Source organism: Monodon monoceros, unplaced genomic scaffold, assembly GCF_005190385.1.
Source record: "Monodon monoceros isolate NGI ecotype Baffin Bay Population unplaced genomic scaffold, NGI_Narwhal_1 Super_Scaffold_16, whole genome shotgun sequence".
NCBI classification, from domain to species: Eukaryota; Metazoa; Chordata; class Mammalia; order Artiodactyla; family Monodontidae; genus Monodon; species Monodon monoceros.
Window position 1 is genome coordinate 57050083 of NW_021703772.1, and position 17890 is coordinate 57067972.

Below are 17890 nucleotides of genomic sequence, written 5' to 3' on the forward strand. Positions count from 1 at the left end.
CCCTTAATATATTTCTTTGGAAATCTCACAAGTTGTCGAGACGATAGTTAAATAATTTCCTAAATTTGCTTCTGATAAACATTTAGAAATAATCACAGTACAGTATGCAGTAAAGTATCTTAGTGCAGATTGCTCTGGGATTGTCATATGATAGCAATCATAGCAAAATCTGACCCAAGCTTCCCAAACTGAGAATTTGTGGCAATTTGTGATAGAGATGAGAGTGAATTCATGATTTAGAAAATTAGATAGGTAAATTTAGAATACATTTAGGACTTTGTAGAAATATTTACTTTATGGGTAGTTATTTTAAATGTCTATTTATGTAGGCTAGTGTACCTGGAGGCCCCCCTGACGTGCTGGTTTCCTACTGGGGAAACCATAGTTGACTAAATACTTAATATATACCCAACCTGCTGTAAGACATATACACAGTGTCATTTGATCCTTAGAAGAATTCTTTGAAATAGAAAATTATTTATCTCTGTTCTTTAGGTAAGGAAACTGAAGTTCCAGGAAATTCAATCACGCATGTAAGGTCACACAGCTGCTAAGTGGGAAGGGCAGTATTTGAACCTAGGTTGATCCATAAATGTTTCACTGTATCATACCACCTCCAGTCTTATCCATTTGTTCAAGCTGACTTTTTACCAGCAATACTCTCGTTACTTTATATACTTAAAAGTGATTAAAATATCCTGTAAAAATGTTCCATAGTAATATTCTGAAGGAAATCTTGAAGAGTCCCTTTGGTAAGACACTCACTCCTCGGGTTGCCCAGATTTTGTGAAACAGTATCGGAGATGTTACTATTATTTTAGAAGCTAAAAAAGAATATGGTACTGCTTGCTGGCTCCTCCTCCACTTAGTAAGGAGCAGTGCGCATCCTTTCTGCTTTCACTGTTAGCTGTGTCTCTTCTGTGCTACCATACAGAGTTGACTTGATTTGTGACAACAGCAGAAAAGGTGATTATAAGTTGCTCAGTACATAAATTACCTTTCTATTCTTGGTACTAAGTGAATTTCTAAAACCAACATCTAAATTCTTTGATTCTGTGCCATTAAAAAATTTGTCTTTCCAATGAGATTTTTACTGAAAGTACTGAAAAATATCTAATATTTCTTGTCTATAAAAATGCTTTTCTGAGTACATGTCAAATGCTGGTTTGGTTTATACAAAGGATGCAGATTTCCTCCTGGATTGCACTTTCACTGAGGGACTAATTGTCTCTTATGTACCTTCAACTCTCCACTTAGAACAGTTCTTGGCAAACAGTACATTCTCCATGCGTGTTTGTTGAATTGGAATTGTTTCTAGCAGGACACTGTGCCCCTGATATAGATGCTTACCTTCTCTGAAATTTAAGATTTTTGAATGAAATGAAGAAACCTTGATTTTGGATTTCTTTGTGCATCTAAGTCTTCATCTGAAGCCAGGGAGGGAAGGGTACGGACTGCTGCTGTCCACAGCTCCCATGCCTTTGGGCTTTACCTAGGGGTCTAGGCATTGATGACCAGCTGCCTTTCTCCACTTAACCTTTGGTTACAGGCACTGGCCCCACAAAGGTCCTCACACTAGTCAGCTGCCTTGTCTGGCCCCTCTCCCCTTCCTCCCTCTCCTATCCTTCCTCTGTGATAATCCTGTGCTCACCCAGCACCTGCATCACCAGTACTTTGCATGTTCTTCTATTGAATTTGGGGTTGGTAACAACCTTTCTCCTAGTCCTTTATGGCTTTTGCATGTAGTTTTCATGACTCTTGATTCTTATGTGTAATTCATGCATTGTGATGGCTCTATTCCCAAAGAACATGCGTTCTACACAAATTTCTACTAACACATGTTGCTGTCAAACATTATCGCCAGATGTTTGGGAAGGCAAGTAAGGAAGTAGTTCAGGGCTGTGAGACTCAGGCCCTCCCAGAAAAGTGATGAGGAACTGGGATGTCCTATTGCTTCCGGTCACTTCAACAGCCCCCGCCTCTCCTGATGCCTCCCAGGAGTGTTCTGAGGCCACCTCCGTCAGTTTTCACAGGATATGGCATCTTTCCTAGCAGCCTAGGGAGTTCTAGTTTTCATGCTGTGCTCCACAGATCCCCTATATTCCACAGGTCCTTCTGTCATTCCTCGAACATTTGACTCAACTTCTAATGCAGATGTGTAGTGACTTTAAAGAATGTACACACAATGTATTTTATAACAAATTTTAATACTGGAGGCCACTAAGTTGTATTCTCACTGATGGATTGATTTCACAGTGCATAAATTTTATGAATTAGAATTTATAAAATAAATTCATTTGTAACCTAGATGTTGGCTGTCTCTGTGAGCAGTCTCTAACATGCTGTTCAGACCTGAGCTCTGTGTCTGTTCTTCTTTCAGACCCCAGGCCCTCTCATCTCTCCTCTGGGTTATTGTAACAGGCACTCATCCACTTGCTTCACAGTCCATTCCCAGCAGCAGCCAAAGTAAGCCTGTTCATAGGGCCTGATGACTCCTCTACTCAAAAACCTTCCCATAGTTTCTCATCTTTTGTTGTTCTTCTTCTTGTTGTTGGGGGTTTTTCCAGGTTAATTGAGATATAATTGACACATAGCATTGTGTAAGTTTAAGATGCACAACGTGTTGATTTTATATAACTATAAATTGTAAAATGGTTACCACCATAGTATTGGCTACCCCTCCATCCTATCACATGGTTACCATTTCTCTTTGTGGTGAGAAAGTTAAGATCTACTCTCTTAGCAATGTTCTAGTATATGATACAGTATTATTAGCTACAACCACCATGCTGTGTATTAGATCCCCCAAATTGTTAATCTTATAACTGGAAGTTTGTAACCTTTGACCAATATCTCCCCATTTCTCCCACCACCCCCCAATCCCTGGTAACAACCACTCTACTCTCTATTCCTCTGAGTTCATCTTTTTAAGACTCCACATACAAGTGATATCATACAGTATTTGTCTTTCTCTGGCTTATTTCACTTAGCACAATGCCCTCAGAGTCCATTCATGTTGTTGTAAAGGGCAGGATTTCTTCCTTTTTATGCTTGGATAATATTCCATTGTGTATATATCACATCTTCTTTTTCCATTCATCTGTTGACAGACATTTAAGTCCATAGTTTAGATTCACAGTTCTCCATATTATTTAGAGTAAAAGCCCAAGACATTGCAATGGCTTATAAAGTCCTACACTATCCACCCTCACCCCCTGCTTGATGTTCCTGTTCTTATTATCTCTCTTTGCCCTCACTGGCCTCCTTGGCCTTCCTCTAACATACCAGCCATACTCCTGCCTCAGAGCCTTTTCTCTTAATTGTCCCTCTGCCTTAAACATTTTTGCTTAGCTGGATCCCCCATCCCCACGTCTTTACTCAAATATCAACTTGCCTGACCTAACCTGACAACACCTTCCTTAAAATATCCCTCCATTCCCTTTCCTGCTTTTTTCCTCTGTTAAAATTATCTAAAAGTTCTCTATTATCCCTAATATTCAATAGCAATACTATCACCATCTAACGTGCGTATATTTTGCATCTTTGTTTATTGCACCCTTTCCCCCTGTAGAAAGTAATCCATGTTGCCAGAAGTTTCTGAAAGTTTTGTTCCCTGCTGTACTCCCAGTACACAGCAGTTGGTAGGTTATCAATAAATATTTGAGTTCTCCGGAAATAATCCATGAGCCCCAGAACATTAGTAAATAGACTAGATTTTTCTGGGACTTTTGCAGGGGAGATGGACAAGGTGGTTTATGTCCAAAGGGAGATTCTCCTTTCAATTATTCCTTTCCTAAGAATAGAGACCAAATTGTTTTGACTTAAGAGAGCTGCTCTCCCAGTGCCTTGGACATTACTATAAACATTTCCTTTTTAGGTCAGTACAACATTTAATCAAGCAGATTAAGTTATAATGTTTATGAGGATCTGAGAGTGAGATGTGCCATAATGCAAAAGTCAAGTGGATTTTGGAGGAAAATAGATTTATGAAAATTCTTTTTACTATTACCTGAATGCAATGATCTAGATAAGCTAAATAAGTAACTCGGTTTTTTTTCCTATTTTTCCTAACCCCCAACCACCAACTGCCTCCCCCCCTCATCTCCATCCCCATCCCCCAATCGATGAAGTAAAGCCAAACTTAGTGTCCAAATGGTGGATTACCCAAGCCTTTGCTTTTCCTCATGCCCTTTCTGTTTATAGACTTCTGGCCAATTCTATTGTTCCCCACCTGGAATGACAATATGAAAAGAATTAAGGCAATTAATGTTATCACTTATGGTAAAAAGTTGGGTGAGGAAGGAAAGAACAATTATTGGCTAAAAGGAAATCTGAAGGGTCCATATGGATTGTCCCTCCATGTATTTTGTTAGCATATACAATTGATAACAATACTGATGCATTAAAAATGATATTCTTTACTTCCCAGTTTGCAGTTTTAGCTCATATGTATTTCATTAACACACATGAGCAGGGGCAATACACACGTAGCAACAAATGAGCTTCCTTTACCAGCCATTGTGCAAAGTTAACGAGTGACTATTTTTAAGGCTGATCTACTAGTATATGTAAATGTAAACACCTCTGTATGCAGTGGTGACATCTTTAAGTAATTGAAAGCTCAGCATGAAAATTGTGTCCAGCCTTAAGATCATTCTCAGTTAAAAGGTTAATCCTTTTAATAGTTAAATAGGCTGCCCTCTCAGATATATCTCAGAGAAGAGAATTTATTATATAAGGTATAATCTCATTGGGTATGCAAGGTAAATAACCTCATTAAGACAGGAATGTGAAGGAGATACACTACTATTCAAATAGGGCAAAAGGGGGCCAACAAGTTAAAACAAAAGGCAGTTATGGAAAGTCAAGCACTGCTTTTATTTTGTGTTTCATATTTTGTGCTGAATAAGCAGATTAAAAGGGTGAGCTGCTTAGCTTCGAGAAGAGCCTAAAGAAAAGAGGCCTGCCCCGGCCACGGCGTTCAAGTTCACGGCCTTCTGCTACATGCTGGCGCTGCTGCTCACCGCTGCACTCATCTTCTCCGCCATTTGGCATATTATAGCATTTGATGAGCTGAAGACTGATTACAGGAATCCTATAGACCAGTGTAACACCCTGAATCCTCTTGTCCTTCCAGAGTACCTCATGCATGCTTTCTTCTGTGTCATGTTTCTTTGTGCAGCAGAGTGGCTTACTCTGGGTCTCAATATGCCCCTCTTGGCATATCATATTTGGAGGTATATGAGTAGACCAGTGATGAGTGGACCAGGACTCTATGACCCTACAACCATCATGAATGCAGATATTCTAGCATATTGTCAGAAAGAAGGATGGTGCAAATTAGCTTTTCATCTTCTAGCAGTTTTTTACTACCTATATGGCACGATCTATGTTTTGGTGAGCTCTTAGAACAACACTCAAAAGAACTGGTCCGGTTAAGTGCATGCAAAAAGCCACCAAACGAAGGGATTCTATCCAGCAAGATCCTGTTTCCAAGAGTAGCCTATGGAATCTGATCAGTTACTTTAAAAAATGTCTCCTTATTTTTTAGATGTTTCCACATTTTTTGCTTGTGGAAAGACTGTTTTCATATGTTATACTTGGATAAAGAATTTAAATGGAATGACGTATAAATTAATATGAAATGATACGTCTGGTGTTGACACGTTTGAACTTGCACTCCTTAAGGAACAGCCATAATCCCTTGAATGACTGCATTAATTACTGACTGTCCTTAGTCCATTGGAAGCTTTTGTTTATAGAAGTTGTAGGGCTCATTTTGGTTTTATTGAAATGCCATTTAATTAAAAATTAGCTGTAGATATCAGGTGCTTCTGATGAATTGAAAATATATATCTGACCTGTGGAAACTTCATGGGTTTCCTCGTCTATCATGTAGGTGATTATATATGGATGCATTAAAAAAATGAGTGGGATTTTTTTCCCTTTGACTTGAAATATTATCCCTGTATATTGCATGAATGAGAGATTTCCCGTATTTCCACCAGAGTAATATACTTGCTTTAATTCTTAAGCATAAGTGAACATGATACAAAAATATATGCTGACTTACTTGTGAAGAATGCATTTAAAGCTATTTTAAATGTGTTTTGATTTGTAAGACATCACTTATTAAGAAATTGGTTATTATACTTAGTGTTCTAATCTGGTGGTAAAGATATTCTTAAGAGTTTGCAAGTACTTTAGATTTTCAAAACTGAATGAGAGAGAACATTGTATAACCGTCCTGCTGTTCCTTTAGTGCAATACAATAAAACTCTGAAATTAAGACTTAAAAAAAAAAAAAGAAAACAGGCCTGGATAAATCCTTTTGGTGAAAAGCAACAGATTATAGACTGTTGGTCATGCATTAGTTGAATAATCTCAAAGAGTGGAAATTTTGATTTCCATGAGTGTGTCTTCAAAGGGCTATAAACAAAGTGATCCTTCCTGGATCTAAAACCCTGATAGACCTTGGACACTTGTTTCCCCAAAGCATGGGTACCCCTGATGACTGACTTGATTAACTGTCCTCTCATTTGACTAAGCTCCCTTGTTACGTTGGAATTTCAAAATCATTACGCTATGAAAAATTCCTCTTCCACGTAAGGTATTGGGCAATGATCTCCTACCAATTAGTATCTACATTTATTGTCATCCACATCTATTTCATCTACTGTTATTGTCATTTATGTATCATAAAAAAATTAAATTGCTCTTGCGCCTCCAAAATTGAATATTCCTAAAATGGAAGAGCTAGATGGGGCTTGGAAGTTATTTGGTTCAGGCTTCTGCCTCTAGATGGTTAAAGAAGTAATGCATAGGATTCTCAGATGTCTTCTATGTTCTCAGAAAATACCATGTCAACACTTGGATGACAGCTTTTCCAGGGGAGTCTGTAGCATGTTTCTGTAACAGGAATTAGCTCTTATGCAACTGGTAATTAGGAGAATGAGGCCAGTATAAGTCAGAAGTCATGTTGGTCTTACATGATTTTCCTCAGATCATTAATGTTTTGCATCAGCAAACAACAGCAGCTGAATGCAGGAAGCTAGAAGAACACAGAATATAGAACCTACAGCCAAACTAAGTTAAAGAGAAGACCAACCTGTGAACATTGTGGCCATGTGCTTTGTCTTAGAAGTGCTGAGTGTGTGGTTCTCTCTGATCTTTGGGTATTTGGAACTTGTCTTCTCAAATCAGTAGCCTCTATCTTTCATTTCATCCCTTCCATCAAGCTGTCTTCTCTCCCTCTCCCTCTCTCTCTCTCTTTTTATTGTGGTGAAATATACATCTTTTTTTTAAAAAAGGTAAAAATTAGGGCTTCCCTGGTGGCGCAGTGGTTGAGAATCCGCCTGCTGATGCAGGGGACACGAGTTCTTGCCCTGATCTGGGAAGATCCCACATGCCGCGGAGCGGCTGGGCCCATGAGCCATGGCCGCTGAGCCTGCGCGTCCGGAGCCTGTGCTCCGCAACGGGAGAGGCCACAACAGTGAGAGGCCCGCATACAACAACAACAACAAAAAAAAGGTAAAAATTCCTGTGTTTGCAGTAGTCTTTTAAATTAGTAAGTTAACGACTTTTTTTAAAAAACTGAAAATATTTTTATTAGGTTTATTATTCTCTGTGTTGGTGTTTTCATTATAAAGTTGCTTAAGTTTTGAGTGGTTTGCTACTTTTTTTTCCCTTTTTTCTGATTTTGCAGAATGCAAGTATCATTTGAAACACATATATATCTTATAGTAGAAGAGCTTGTATTTCATTTTCTTAATGCATGTTGCATGACTCTTATAACTGATCATGTTCAGGGTTTGTCCTAGGAAACTAAACTAAGGTTGGAGCAGGATTATCTATAAAGAACGTGATAGGAGGAAGTTCCAAGATCAGCCAGGAGACTTGCTGAAGTTTTTGTGGGTTTCTTAGTGTCAAAGTTCAGAAGTCTCACAACCTGTCAGTTTTGGTGCAATGTTCTTATTCCTCAACCTCTTCTACTTCCAATGAATGAGATATAAAATGCTGCCTAGGCTTATAGTGGTGACTTCTCTGAACTTTCCCACAACCAGTAAAAATAATTTTTGTGTCAAGAATATAGTTTGTTCAGTATACAATGAAGCCTCTTTGTAAACCTTTTTCAGTTACATAAGAATTCTGTATTTTCAGGTGGGTGTTTTATTTTCTGCTCTCTTCTCTGCCCCCCACACAGCACTCAGGACTCGCTCTGTCCTGCAATGCTCTTGCTCGTTACTGATTGGGCAGATTACATGGACGTGATCTCATGGGTGCTATTTCAATTCAATGAGCAAGCATATATTCTTACTACATGTAGGGAACCCTGCTAATGAGTTCCTGTTAACTCTCCCAGATCAGAAATTGTTGTCTTACCAGAGACCTTCTAGAGGCAATGCCTTAAGCCAAGACAGCAACCGGACAGAATAGGGACTCAAGTATTCCTTAAGTGTCTCTTAAATCTCTTCAGGGACCAACCCTGATATTTTCCTGGATGACCTATTCTCTATGGTGTCTGAAGACAAGCTAGGATCCAGAAGAAAGGTGTGGAGCTGATGGGCATCCATACCACAGAAGCTACCTTTATTTGATAACTGGTTTCATCCAAGATGTTAGTTTAATGACATGTGTGTGGTGGGTGTGTATGTGTTCAATTATTCCACAAAAGACTGTGAAAACTTCAGTGTCTCAACAACTAAATTCCTCTGCGCACAAAGCCACAGGGCTGGCCTGGCATGGTGAAATTCCCATGAAATTGAATTGATCCTCAAATTATTGCTTAAATGATAGGACAGTTAGAACTTAAGAGCATATTAATACTAATGGGAATTCTTTAGCTAATGCTGTGAGACCAGTTGCGAACTGCACTAGGCAAGCTACAAAAAAAAAGCCATTATGGTCTTCTTTTCATTGATGCATGATTTGTTTTATTTAAAACATTTGAGGCTTAAAGTTTTTATACCATGCTCTATGAATAGAAGTGTAATGAGGTTGAAAACCAAAATAGTGCTCACCACTATTAGAAAAAGAAAAAGGAAAAAGAAGCTTTAGCTGAATGCTGCCCATTTGAATCTCTTTTTCTAAAAATCCAATTTAATTTTTTATTTCTTGTCTCATTAACCCCAAGATTTAGAAAATAGAATGCTACCTGAGTAAAATAAGAGTGACAATGCAAAATATTTTTAAAGGGCTTAGTTTTTCTATTGATCTTCTCTTAAACATTTTAAAATTAAAATGTTCTTACATTATAAAGCTATTTTGCAATATGTATGTGATTTATTCCTAAGTTTGAATCTACCTGAATTAAGCGTATACTGAGCTTTTATTTATTCTTTGAAAATATAGTAGATAAAAAGCCTAAGTGTTTCTGATATTATGTTTTGTCATCTCCAGCGAAGAAGATTGAAATCTTGAGAAACAATTTTCTGAAGAAATGAAATCGTATGCCCTCCTGAACCCTTGGGGGAAAATAGCCTCTCTGTTTGCTCAGAATATGAAACAGTAAAACAGTGCAAGTAAAATGGACAGCCATGCCATGCATGTCACATTTCTATTTGTATTGTTTGAAATGATGTTTTAAAAAGATTTTCTGGGGTTTTATTTATTTGTTTAAGAAATAACTGGTACAAATAATATAGAATCTTGCTGATGTAAGAATTTCCAAATCAGATGTATTTATTTTCTGGGAAATTGCTTTGTAACCCTTGTGATCTATAACACAGAGAATATATAAAAAAAGGAAGATTTTGGAAGTATGAAGACAATCCTCCAGGATCTTTGTCTCCGGGACCATTAGGGGAGTTCTCAGTAGACTCAGTGGCCTCATAGGGTAGGCAAAAGAATAACTTATAGAGGAAGGAAACTTTTTAAAAGGAAAAAATTAAAAAAATATATCTTAATTGCTATATTTTTCAAAGAGAAAATTATCACATTTAGAGGGAAGAATTTAGAGTGAAGAATTGTCCCTTCTCATCCCCCAAGGTAATAAATGTCCCCCTTGGGCTTGATGATAGTCCAGATAATTCAGTATTGTTGAGGTTGGAATGGAGGATTCTGTAAAATCCAAAGTAATCTTCTTTTTAAAACAAGTTTGCATAGTACATCCAAACACTTTTGGTGGCACATCTCTTGTCAGATCTTGGGCTTAGGGGGAGGAGATTTTTCCTTCTCATTTATGAATCTGATTTAGATAAACCATAAAAGTAAGATTTTAAAATTTTATTTTGCAGTTAAACTATATTATAAAATTATAACAGTATATAACTGAGCAAAATCACTTGTCAGAAGCAGTTTGTCAATAATGAATGAAAAAATCTATCTCCATATTTATATTCAAGTGTTATTTCTGATGCCAAGTAGTTTTCTAAGCTGGATTACTCACCTTAATCAATAACCTTGGCTCCAAATATTTTGGCTCATTCCAAAGGACTAGACCTGCCTCCAATGATAAATATTTGGTACCATTAAGAATATTTAGAGGGACTTCCCTGGTGGCACAGTGGTTAAGAATCCGCCTGCCAATGTAGGAGACACGGGTTCGAGCCCTGGTCCGGGAAGATCCCACATGCCGTGGAGCAACTAAGCCGTGCGCCACAACTACTGAAGCCTGCGCACCCTAGAGCCCGTGCTCTGCAACAAGAGAAGCCACTACAATGAGAAGCCTGCACACCACAACAAAGGGTGGCCCCTGCTCGCCGCAACTAGAGAAAGCCTGCGTGCAGCAACAAAGACCCAACACAGCCAAAAATAAATAAATAAGTAAAAAAAAAAAAAAAAGAATATTTAGAGCATAGGTGGTAAGCTGTGAAGGCCATCCCCCAAATGGAGTTCCAATGCTGCTTTGAGACATGGCAGCCTCAGAGACCAAGTGTGTGGTCCTAGGTTGATGGCTTTAAATGAAAAAGCACACATTTGGGCTCTAGACTCTGGTATATTTATTTAAAAATCAGTTGCTTTACTGTGGAGTCATAACTTGTGTACCATTTGACTTAGAAATGCATCTCTTTCAGATTCTTTGTGTACTCAGGAAACTGTTGGGAGGTGCCATGTTTTAAAGCACATAGGATCCCCTAGCCCTAAAATTTCTGGCGTCGGAGAAGAGGGATGGTCTCGATAAGTGTGGGTGAAGCTGAATCACTTGACAACCTGAACTAAGTTATCTGTTGCCAATCTCTACCTTTAAGAAAGTGTCCCTTGGTCAAACTTTTTCCACTATGTATATGTCAATGATATTTTACATAGTGATACAGCAGCCCTTGCTTGCAGGTTGTTTATAAAGTGTTTCTGAGTATTTTTATGGAAATTAATTCTTTATGCTTGTGTTATTCAGGACCTTTTTGATTGCAAGTGGCAGAATTACAGCTGGTTTAAGAAAGAGGTGAGTGTTTTGGAAGGCTACAGTTTTATCTTATATGACCTAAATTCAGGTCAGGGGGATACGTGGCTAGACCTTAGGGAAAATAGGATCTGGACATTCAAATGCCCTCAGAATTCCTGCTCTCTCCAACTCTCAGCTGTGTTTCTTTCTGCCTGTTGGTTTTGCCCTCAACCGCTGTAGATCACGTGGCTGAGAACACATGGCCGATGATGCCAAGTCTTGTATCTCACGGCTCCGGGCACTAGATTGGCCAACTCCCACTTCTCAGTTTTAGTTCAGTCAGGTCCAGATAGGCACACCTCTAGATCCATCAGTGGTGGCTAAACATCTCATGTAAGATCATGGCAGCCCCCACTGGGATCACATGGTTGAAAAGAAAGGGGGTGGGGAGACAAGTTCTCAAGACAAGGGAGGTTTGGAGCAGAAAACATGATAACAGTCCATCACAATTTCCAGCCTAAACTATAAGAGCCCCAGGGACACAGGTGGAAGTGTCTCAAGTAGAATGTTCTGAGGGCTCAATGCATGTTTGAAACTGGCTGCCTGCCGGATAACTTTTAGGGCTTGAAAAATATAGCTGTTCCGACTATAGAATTGGTAAGAGTAAATCTCCCACATTTCCTTGACCTCACCACATGGGCTATCTGTGGTGACACTGCAGTTGAGGATGTGGGCTCTGGAGCCAGACACCCTGCATTGAAATCCTCCCTTCTGGCTCTGTGACCTTGGGCAAGTTACTTAACCCCCTGTATCTCAATTTCCTCATCTGTTAAATGGAGATAGTACCTTCATCCGAAGGATATCTAAAGATTCAATGAGGTTTCAATACCTGTACCTGACAAATAGTTGAGTGTGAAGAGTTAGATGTTATTATCCTTCTTCTCATACTCACATAATTAGAAAAAGAAACAACAGGAAGAATGGTCTGTGTGTCTTTGCATGTGCTGCTCCTTCTGCTGGGATGGCCCTTTTCCTACTCTCTCAACATGCAAACCTCTAACTGAGCTAAAACTCCAGCTTCTCTCCTCTGGTTGCTCAAAATGTCCTAAAGGCAGAAAACACGGACACACTATTGTGGGGTTGCTGATGCTGCTCTTTCCATGTCCCATGAGAACTTTGAGAGTATGGACTGTTTCATTTCCATTATTTTAGAGTTTAGCAGATGAGAGAAGATCACTTTTTGGTGGGATTACTAAAAAACATGCACATTTCAATTTTCTGTTGTTGGTGTTGCCTCTGCCATTCTACCTGGCATTTCTTCCTTCAATTCTTGTCTTGTTGAAATCCTACCAACCCTTCAAATCGCAGTTCAAATGCTGTATTTGGAGTCAGGCAGCCAGGTCTCTGCAATCTCTTAACACACTTTCCCCAGTCACATAGCACTGTTGTGTATCGTACATGTTGGTTTACCTAAAAATACACAAGACATAGCGATTTTGTTCTTATAGTTGCATAAGGAAACAGTGTAGTCAAATAAATGTACCTCTTTGCTTATGGGTAGACTATATGTAGTCAACCCTGGCTTTCCAAGAATCAGCTTAATATATTTTGGCCATGTCTCAGGGGCCTAGCCGCTCCGCGGCATGTGGGATCTTCCCGGACTGGGACACGAACGCATGTCCCCTGCATCGGCAGGCGGGCTCTCAACCACTGCACCACCAGGGAAGCCCCAGCTTAATATATTTTTAAACATAGCTTTGTGCCTTATAGCCAGGAAAGAGTCCTTTTATTTCCTAAATTCTTATACTTAATTTTAAAAGTTGTTTTCACATTCTTGGTAAAAACTGAGCCTATTAAAGTATTTATTCCATCATAAGATAAATTGGGAATTGATTCCTGATTCCATTAGATTTTAATTTAACTCAAACTGTTAACCATAGAGAAGCCAAATAATCTTAAGAAGCCAAAAGAACATTTGCAAACCAGAAGAAGAACTATGTGGGATTTATGCTATTTCATAGTAGGTGTCAGTGATAAGATTAAAAAGTAGCAAACAGTTTATGGAAAAAGACCAGCTGCCTCTTTTGTTTTTGTTTTTTATTTTTTAATTCTTTTTCAAATTCTTTTCCCATTTAGGTTATTACAGAATATTGAGCAGGGTTCCCTGTGCTATACAGTAGGTCCTTGTTGGTTATCTATTTTAAATATAGCAGTGCATACATGTCAATCACAAACTCCCAATCTATCTCTCCCCCCATCCTTCCCCCCGGTAACCATAAATTCATTCTCTAAGTTTGCGAGTCTGTTTTGTAAATAAGTTCATTTGTATCATTTTTTTAGATTCTGCATATAAGCGATATCATATGATATTTGTCTTTCTCTGACTTACTTCATTTAGTATCATACCAGATGCCTATTTTGGAACTGTGAATTACAACTGAGGATAGCCGTTGTCCTAGGTGCCCTGCATTGTGAATAATTATGGACAGAAGTATTCACAATATCAAGTTGTATAAAAGTGCTTGTCTGCACTTTTTATGGTTCAGGTGGTCATTTTGTTCCAAGAGGAGGTGCCATATTGGATGGAGATGGGAACAACTTGGCATTGTTTCTAGTTCCAGCTTGAGTCCCTTGTCCATAAACACAGAGGACATAATACCTGTGTTGGTTAGGATCCAAAGGCATGAGATCTGGGAGTGTGTGTCTGGGAGCCCCAATGTCCTTTCTGTTTCATTGTTGGCAAGCCTTTATTTTTCCACCCCACAAATAGCAAGTATTCATTCATGGGATATTTTATTTAGGTATTCATTAGTATTAAAAAACAATGTGCTGAGCTTCCCTGGTGGCGCAGTGGTTGAGAGTCCGCCTGCCGATGCAGGGAACACGGGTTCGTGCCCCGGTCCGGGAAGATCCCACATGCCGCGGAGCGGCTGGGCCCGTGAGCCATGGCCGCTGAGCCTGCGCGTCCGGAGCCTGTGCTCCGCAACGGGAGAGGCCACAACAGTGAGAGGCCCACGTACCGCAAAAAAAAACCCACAAAAAAAATACAAAAAAATCACAGTATCTTAAGCCACTGTTTCTATTGGCTGGCTTCTAAATAGGTCACCATGGCTTTGTCTTCAAAAGTCCAACAGAACAGGCTGAAACATTTTAAAATGCAGGCATGCTGTGTCAAGTAACTTGCTAGACTGGTCTTTTTCCCCCCCTGTGACCTGATGGATTTCCAGAGCTGATCCTTTCATCTGATTACATCTCCCAGCCTCCATCTGAAGACTTCCTATCACCTGTTTTTCTCTTTCCAATTCTCTCCTCACTCTCTCTTCCCCTCCAGCATCCCTTCTTCACTAGCAGTTTCCTATTAGCCCAGAGACTCAGGCTTTTGACATCCCCAAAGAATCTTTCCTGCATCCCACCTCTTTTACACTTACCTCATTCCTTCCTCTTCCCAGCCAAGTAGCTGAAAAAGAAAAGTCTATTCCTGATGCCTCCACTTTAACTCCAGAGTCTGGCTTCTATCTCCAGCATTTACTGCAACTACCCTTTCAAAAGTCACAGATGTTCAGCTAATGTCCAGCTCAATGGCCTTTCTCTACTGCCCCACTCCACTAGGCACTGTTGACACTAGGCACTCCACCCCCAACTGGTCCTTCGGCAAATTCACTTTCCTTATTCAAGATCACTGCTAGTTCTGGCCTCCTTTCTCAGTCCCCTTCAATGGCCGGCCTTCCTCTGCCCCGCCCACCATTAGTGGTCGACACTGCTGTTGGCCCTTTTCTTGCTTCTTTATACTTTTTTTACTGGTGAACTCAATCATCCCCATGGTTTTAGCTATAGCGTATACCCACATTCTGATAACTCCAAATTTCGTATTCCTGGAACTGAGATGGTCATAAATGACATCTGATCCCATAACATTTTATTTCCAACTATTCATTCCCTGTATCACTATCAGTTATCTTTAAAAATTTTAATTCTAATTATGTCATTTCTCTGCTTAAGATTCTCCAGTGCCTCCTCACCATGCACAGGATAAAGGCCAAATCACACACATGGCACAGGCATGTAAAGTGCTTCCCAATCCCTACTTAAGCTTCAGTCACCCCAAACGCCAGGCTATCCTTGAACCCTCTGGGTCCTGGATGCCTCTAGGCCTCTGCTCCAGCTCATCCCTCTCCCTGATCTTCTCCTTCTTGGTTTGATGCTTGAGGACTCCTTATTTCTAAGGTCCAAGTTAATTTCAACTCCTCTGTGAAGCTTTCTCTGATTCTCCCTTCCCCGAAGCCTAGGATAGAATGAACCCACTCCTCTATCATGCTTTTCTCGCACTTGATTTATACTCTGTAGAGACAGTATATTGTCATTATTAATGTGTCTGTTTCCTGCTAGAATGTAAGGGCCCTGAAGGTAGGGATAATATCTCATTCATTTATCCATCCTATGTCCTTATTTCCTAACACAGTCTGGCATATACAAATGCTCAATAAATGTGTACTGATTGATGAGTGACTAACTTGACTAAACCAGTTGATGATTTTGGTGAAGTGTAGCCCCTGCCTATAATTATATTATGTCATATATCAAAGAGCACAAATAATAAGATAGCTTCCCTCAAAGTTATAATCACCCTGATATTTTCCCAATTATATAATCCCAGTGTTCTTGTGATTGTTATCAGCAATGAAGCATCTACAAGTACTGTTCATTTGATGATGACAGTTTTTGAAAACAGTTTTCAGTCTGTTCCAATTTTCATCCCTTAGCATCAACTCCCTACCTTTTTGTCCACCAATGTTAGCTCTTTGTTATTTCTGGTCATGTGGCTTTGCCTGTTTCCATGGACAGTTTTGTGAATGAGAACAGGCCCCACAACTGATCTTGTCATTTGGGAAATCAGTAACTAGAAACTGCTGAACCACTAGGAACAGAGTAAGAGTTGCTGGTACGTGACCTGAACAGCATTGGCCTATTAGCCTGGCTCTAGTTTGTCTGGCTAAAGCCACTGGGGTCATGAAGATTGTCTTGTTTATAGAACCCTCCAGGAAGGAGATGTCACTTCCTCTATCCATACTATTTTTTATTAGCCTCTCTCTCTCCCTGTTCTGCCGTCTTGTTCCATAAAGGATTTAAGGTAGCTTCTTTGGTACCTAAATATATCCAGATAACATACATTAGAAGTAAATTTTAAAAGTTACTCTCTGTGAGAAAGAGAAATTGTTGGAAATAAAATGGAGCCAGGAATGAGGCTAATTCCAAAGTGCTTATTACAAATACCTAAATACTTCCTAGAGACAATATTTAGTATTTCCAATTTGACTTTGAGCTTTCCTGCTGCTAGTGAGAAGAGGAAACATTTGATAAGCTATGTAATTCATGATATCTATAAGAAAAAGCAAAACCAATTTCCCCACACAGCTATTCTTTGTGCTGAGACCTAAAAGACGTCTCATGAAGAGGATATTGGGGAAAATACACTGACTGATATCCTTAATTACATCTTTATCATAGATGAATATTTGCCTTTCTTTTAAAAATGACATTTGCAGGGTGGAGTGTGATATGATTATTCAGTTTGAGCATCATTTCAGGCAATGGTACTATTGTGAACTAGTCAGAATTCGATTTGGATGCACTGTAATTTGGGCTTTTCTTCCTGGACCTCCAGTGGATTTTCCTGAAGTAGGCTAAATTGAGGCCGTTTCAGTACATTGTACAAAGAGGATCAGGAACTGCGTTTGCTCACTTTAAAGTTTGCAATGGGTAGGATAACTTCATACATTAAATAATGCACACATGTAACCAGGCTGCCTTCCTAGTTTAGGTGGAACGGCTCATGCTTCTTGCCTTAGGAACAGTAGATGGCAAAGAACAGGAGTGATGGAGTGAGGGAGAAGGCAGTACGATGCACTCTCTCATTTTTCCTTAAATACCACAATGGAATATGTCCCTAAAATGTCTGTCCTCAGCCTAGAAGGGACACTATACCTTCCTGCTGGCCATCAGAGGGTTCTTCTGCTCTCCATGTCACCACTCACTTTTGTCTCCTGTCCTTCATGAGCCAAACCACAAAGACCAGCCCTGGGTAACTGCCTGGTCCCTCTTGTGTTTCTTGTTTTCACCTCCTTCATCCAACTCCTGGCCTTTGTCCCAAAGCTGTCTGCAGTTCTCACCAGCACTGAGTGGGGGCACCTCACCTGTCCAGTTCCCCTCATTTGTGCCTGTGCTAACCTGGCCTGGCCCAGTTTTCACAGTGACGCTGCCTACCCTGTTCACCGATATCAGGAACTGAATCAAAATGTTCACATACCAGATGAATGACAAGTTTGGTAGGAAAGCAGTTACAAAATGAGAAATATATAGATTTAAAACCACATGTCAAATACATTGATATTTGTTCTTAATCTTTGTTTACCAGGGAGGAATGATTGAGAATCCAAGCAGCAGAATATTATCTCCTGAAAAACATAGGTTCCAATATTTGACTGGTTCAAATTTAATCCTTTGACTATAAGCTGCGTGACATCTTTCAGATTCCTGTAGAGCACCTAACAGGCAGGCTCTTTGGGCAGG

At 39.6% G+C, this 17890-nt stretch overlaps 1 pseudogene; it reads left to right on the top strand.

The window, feature by feature from the left end:
* Positions 1-3581: 3581 nt before the first annotated feature.
* On the top strand, positions 3582-5409 carry LOC114896574 (annotated as a pseudogene).
* The last annotated feature ends 12481 nt before the right edge of the window (positions 5410-17890 follow it).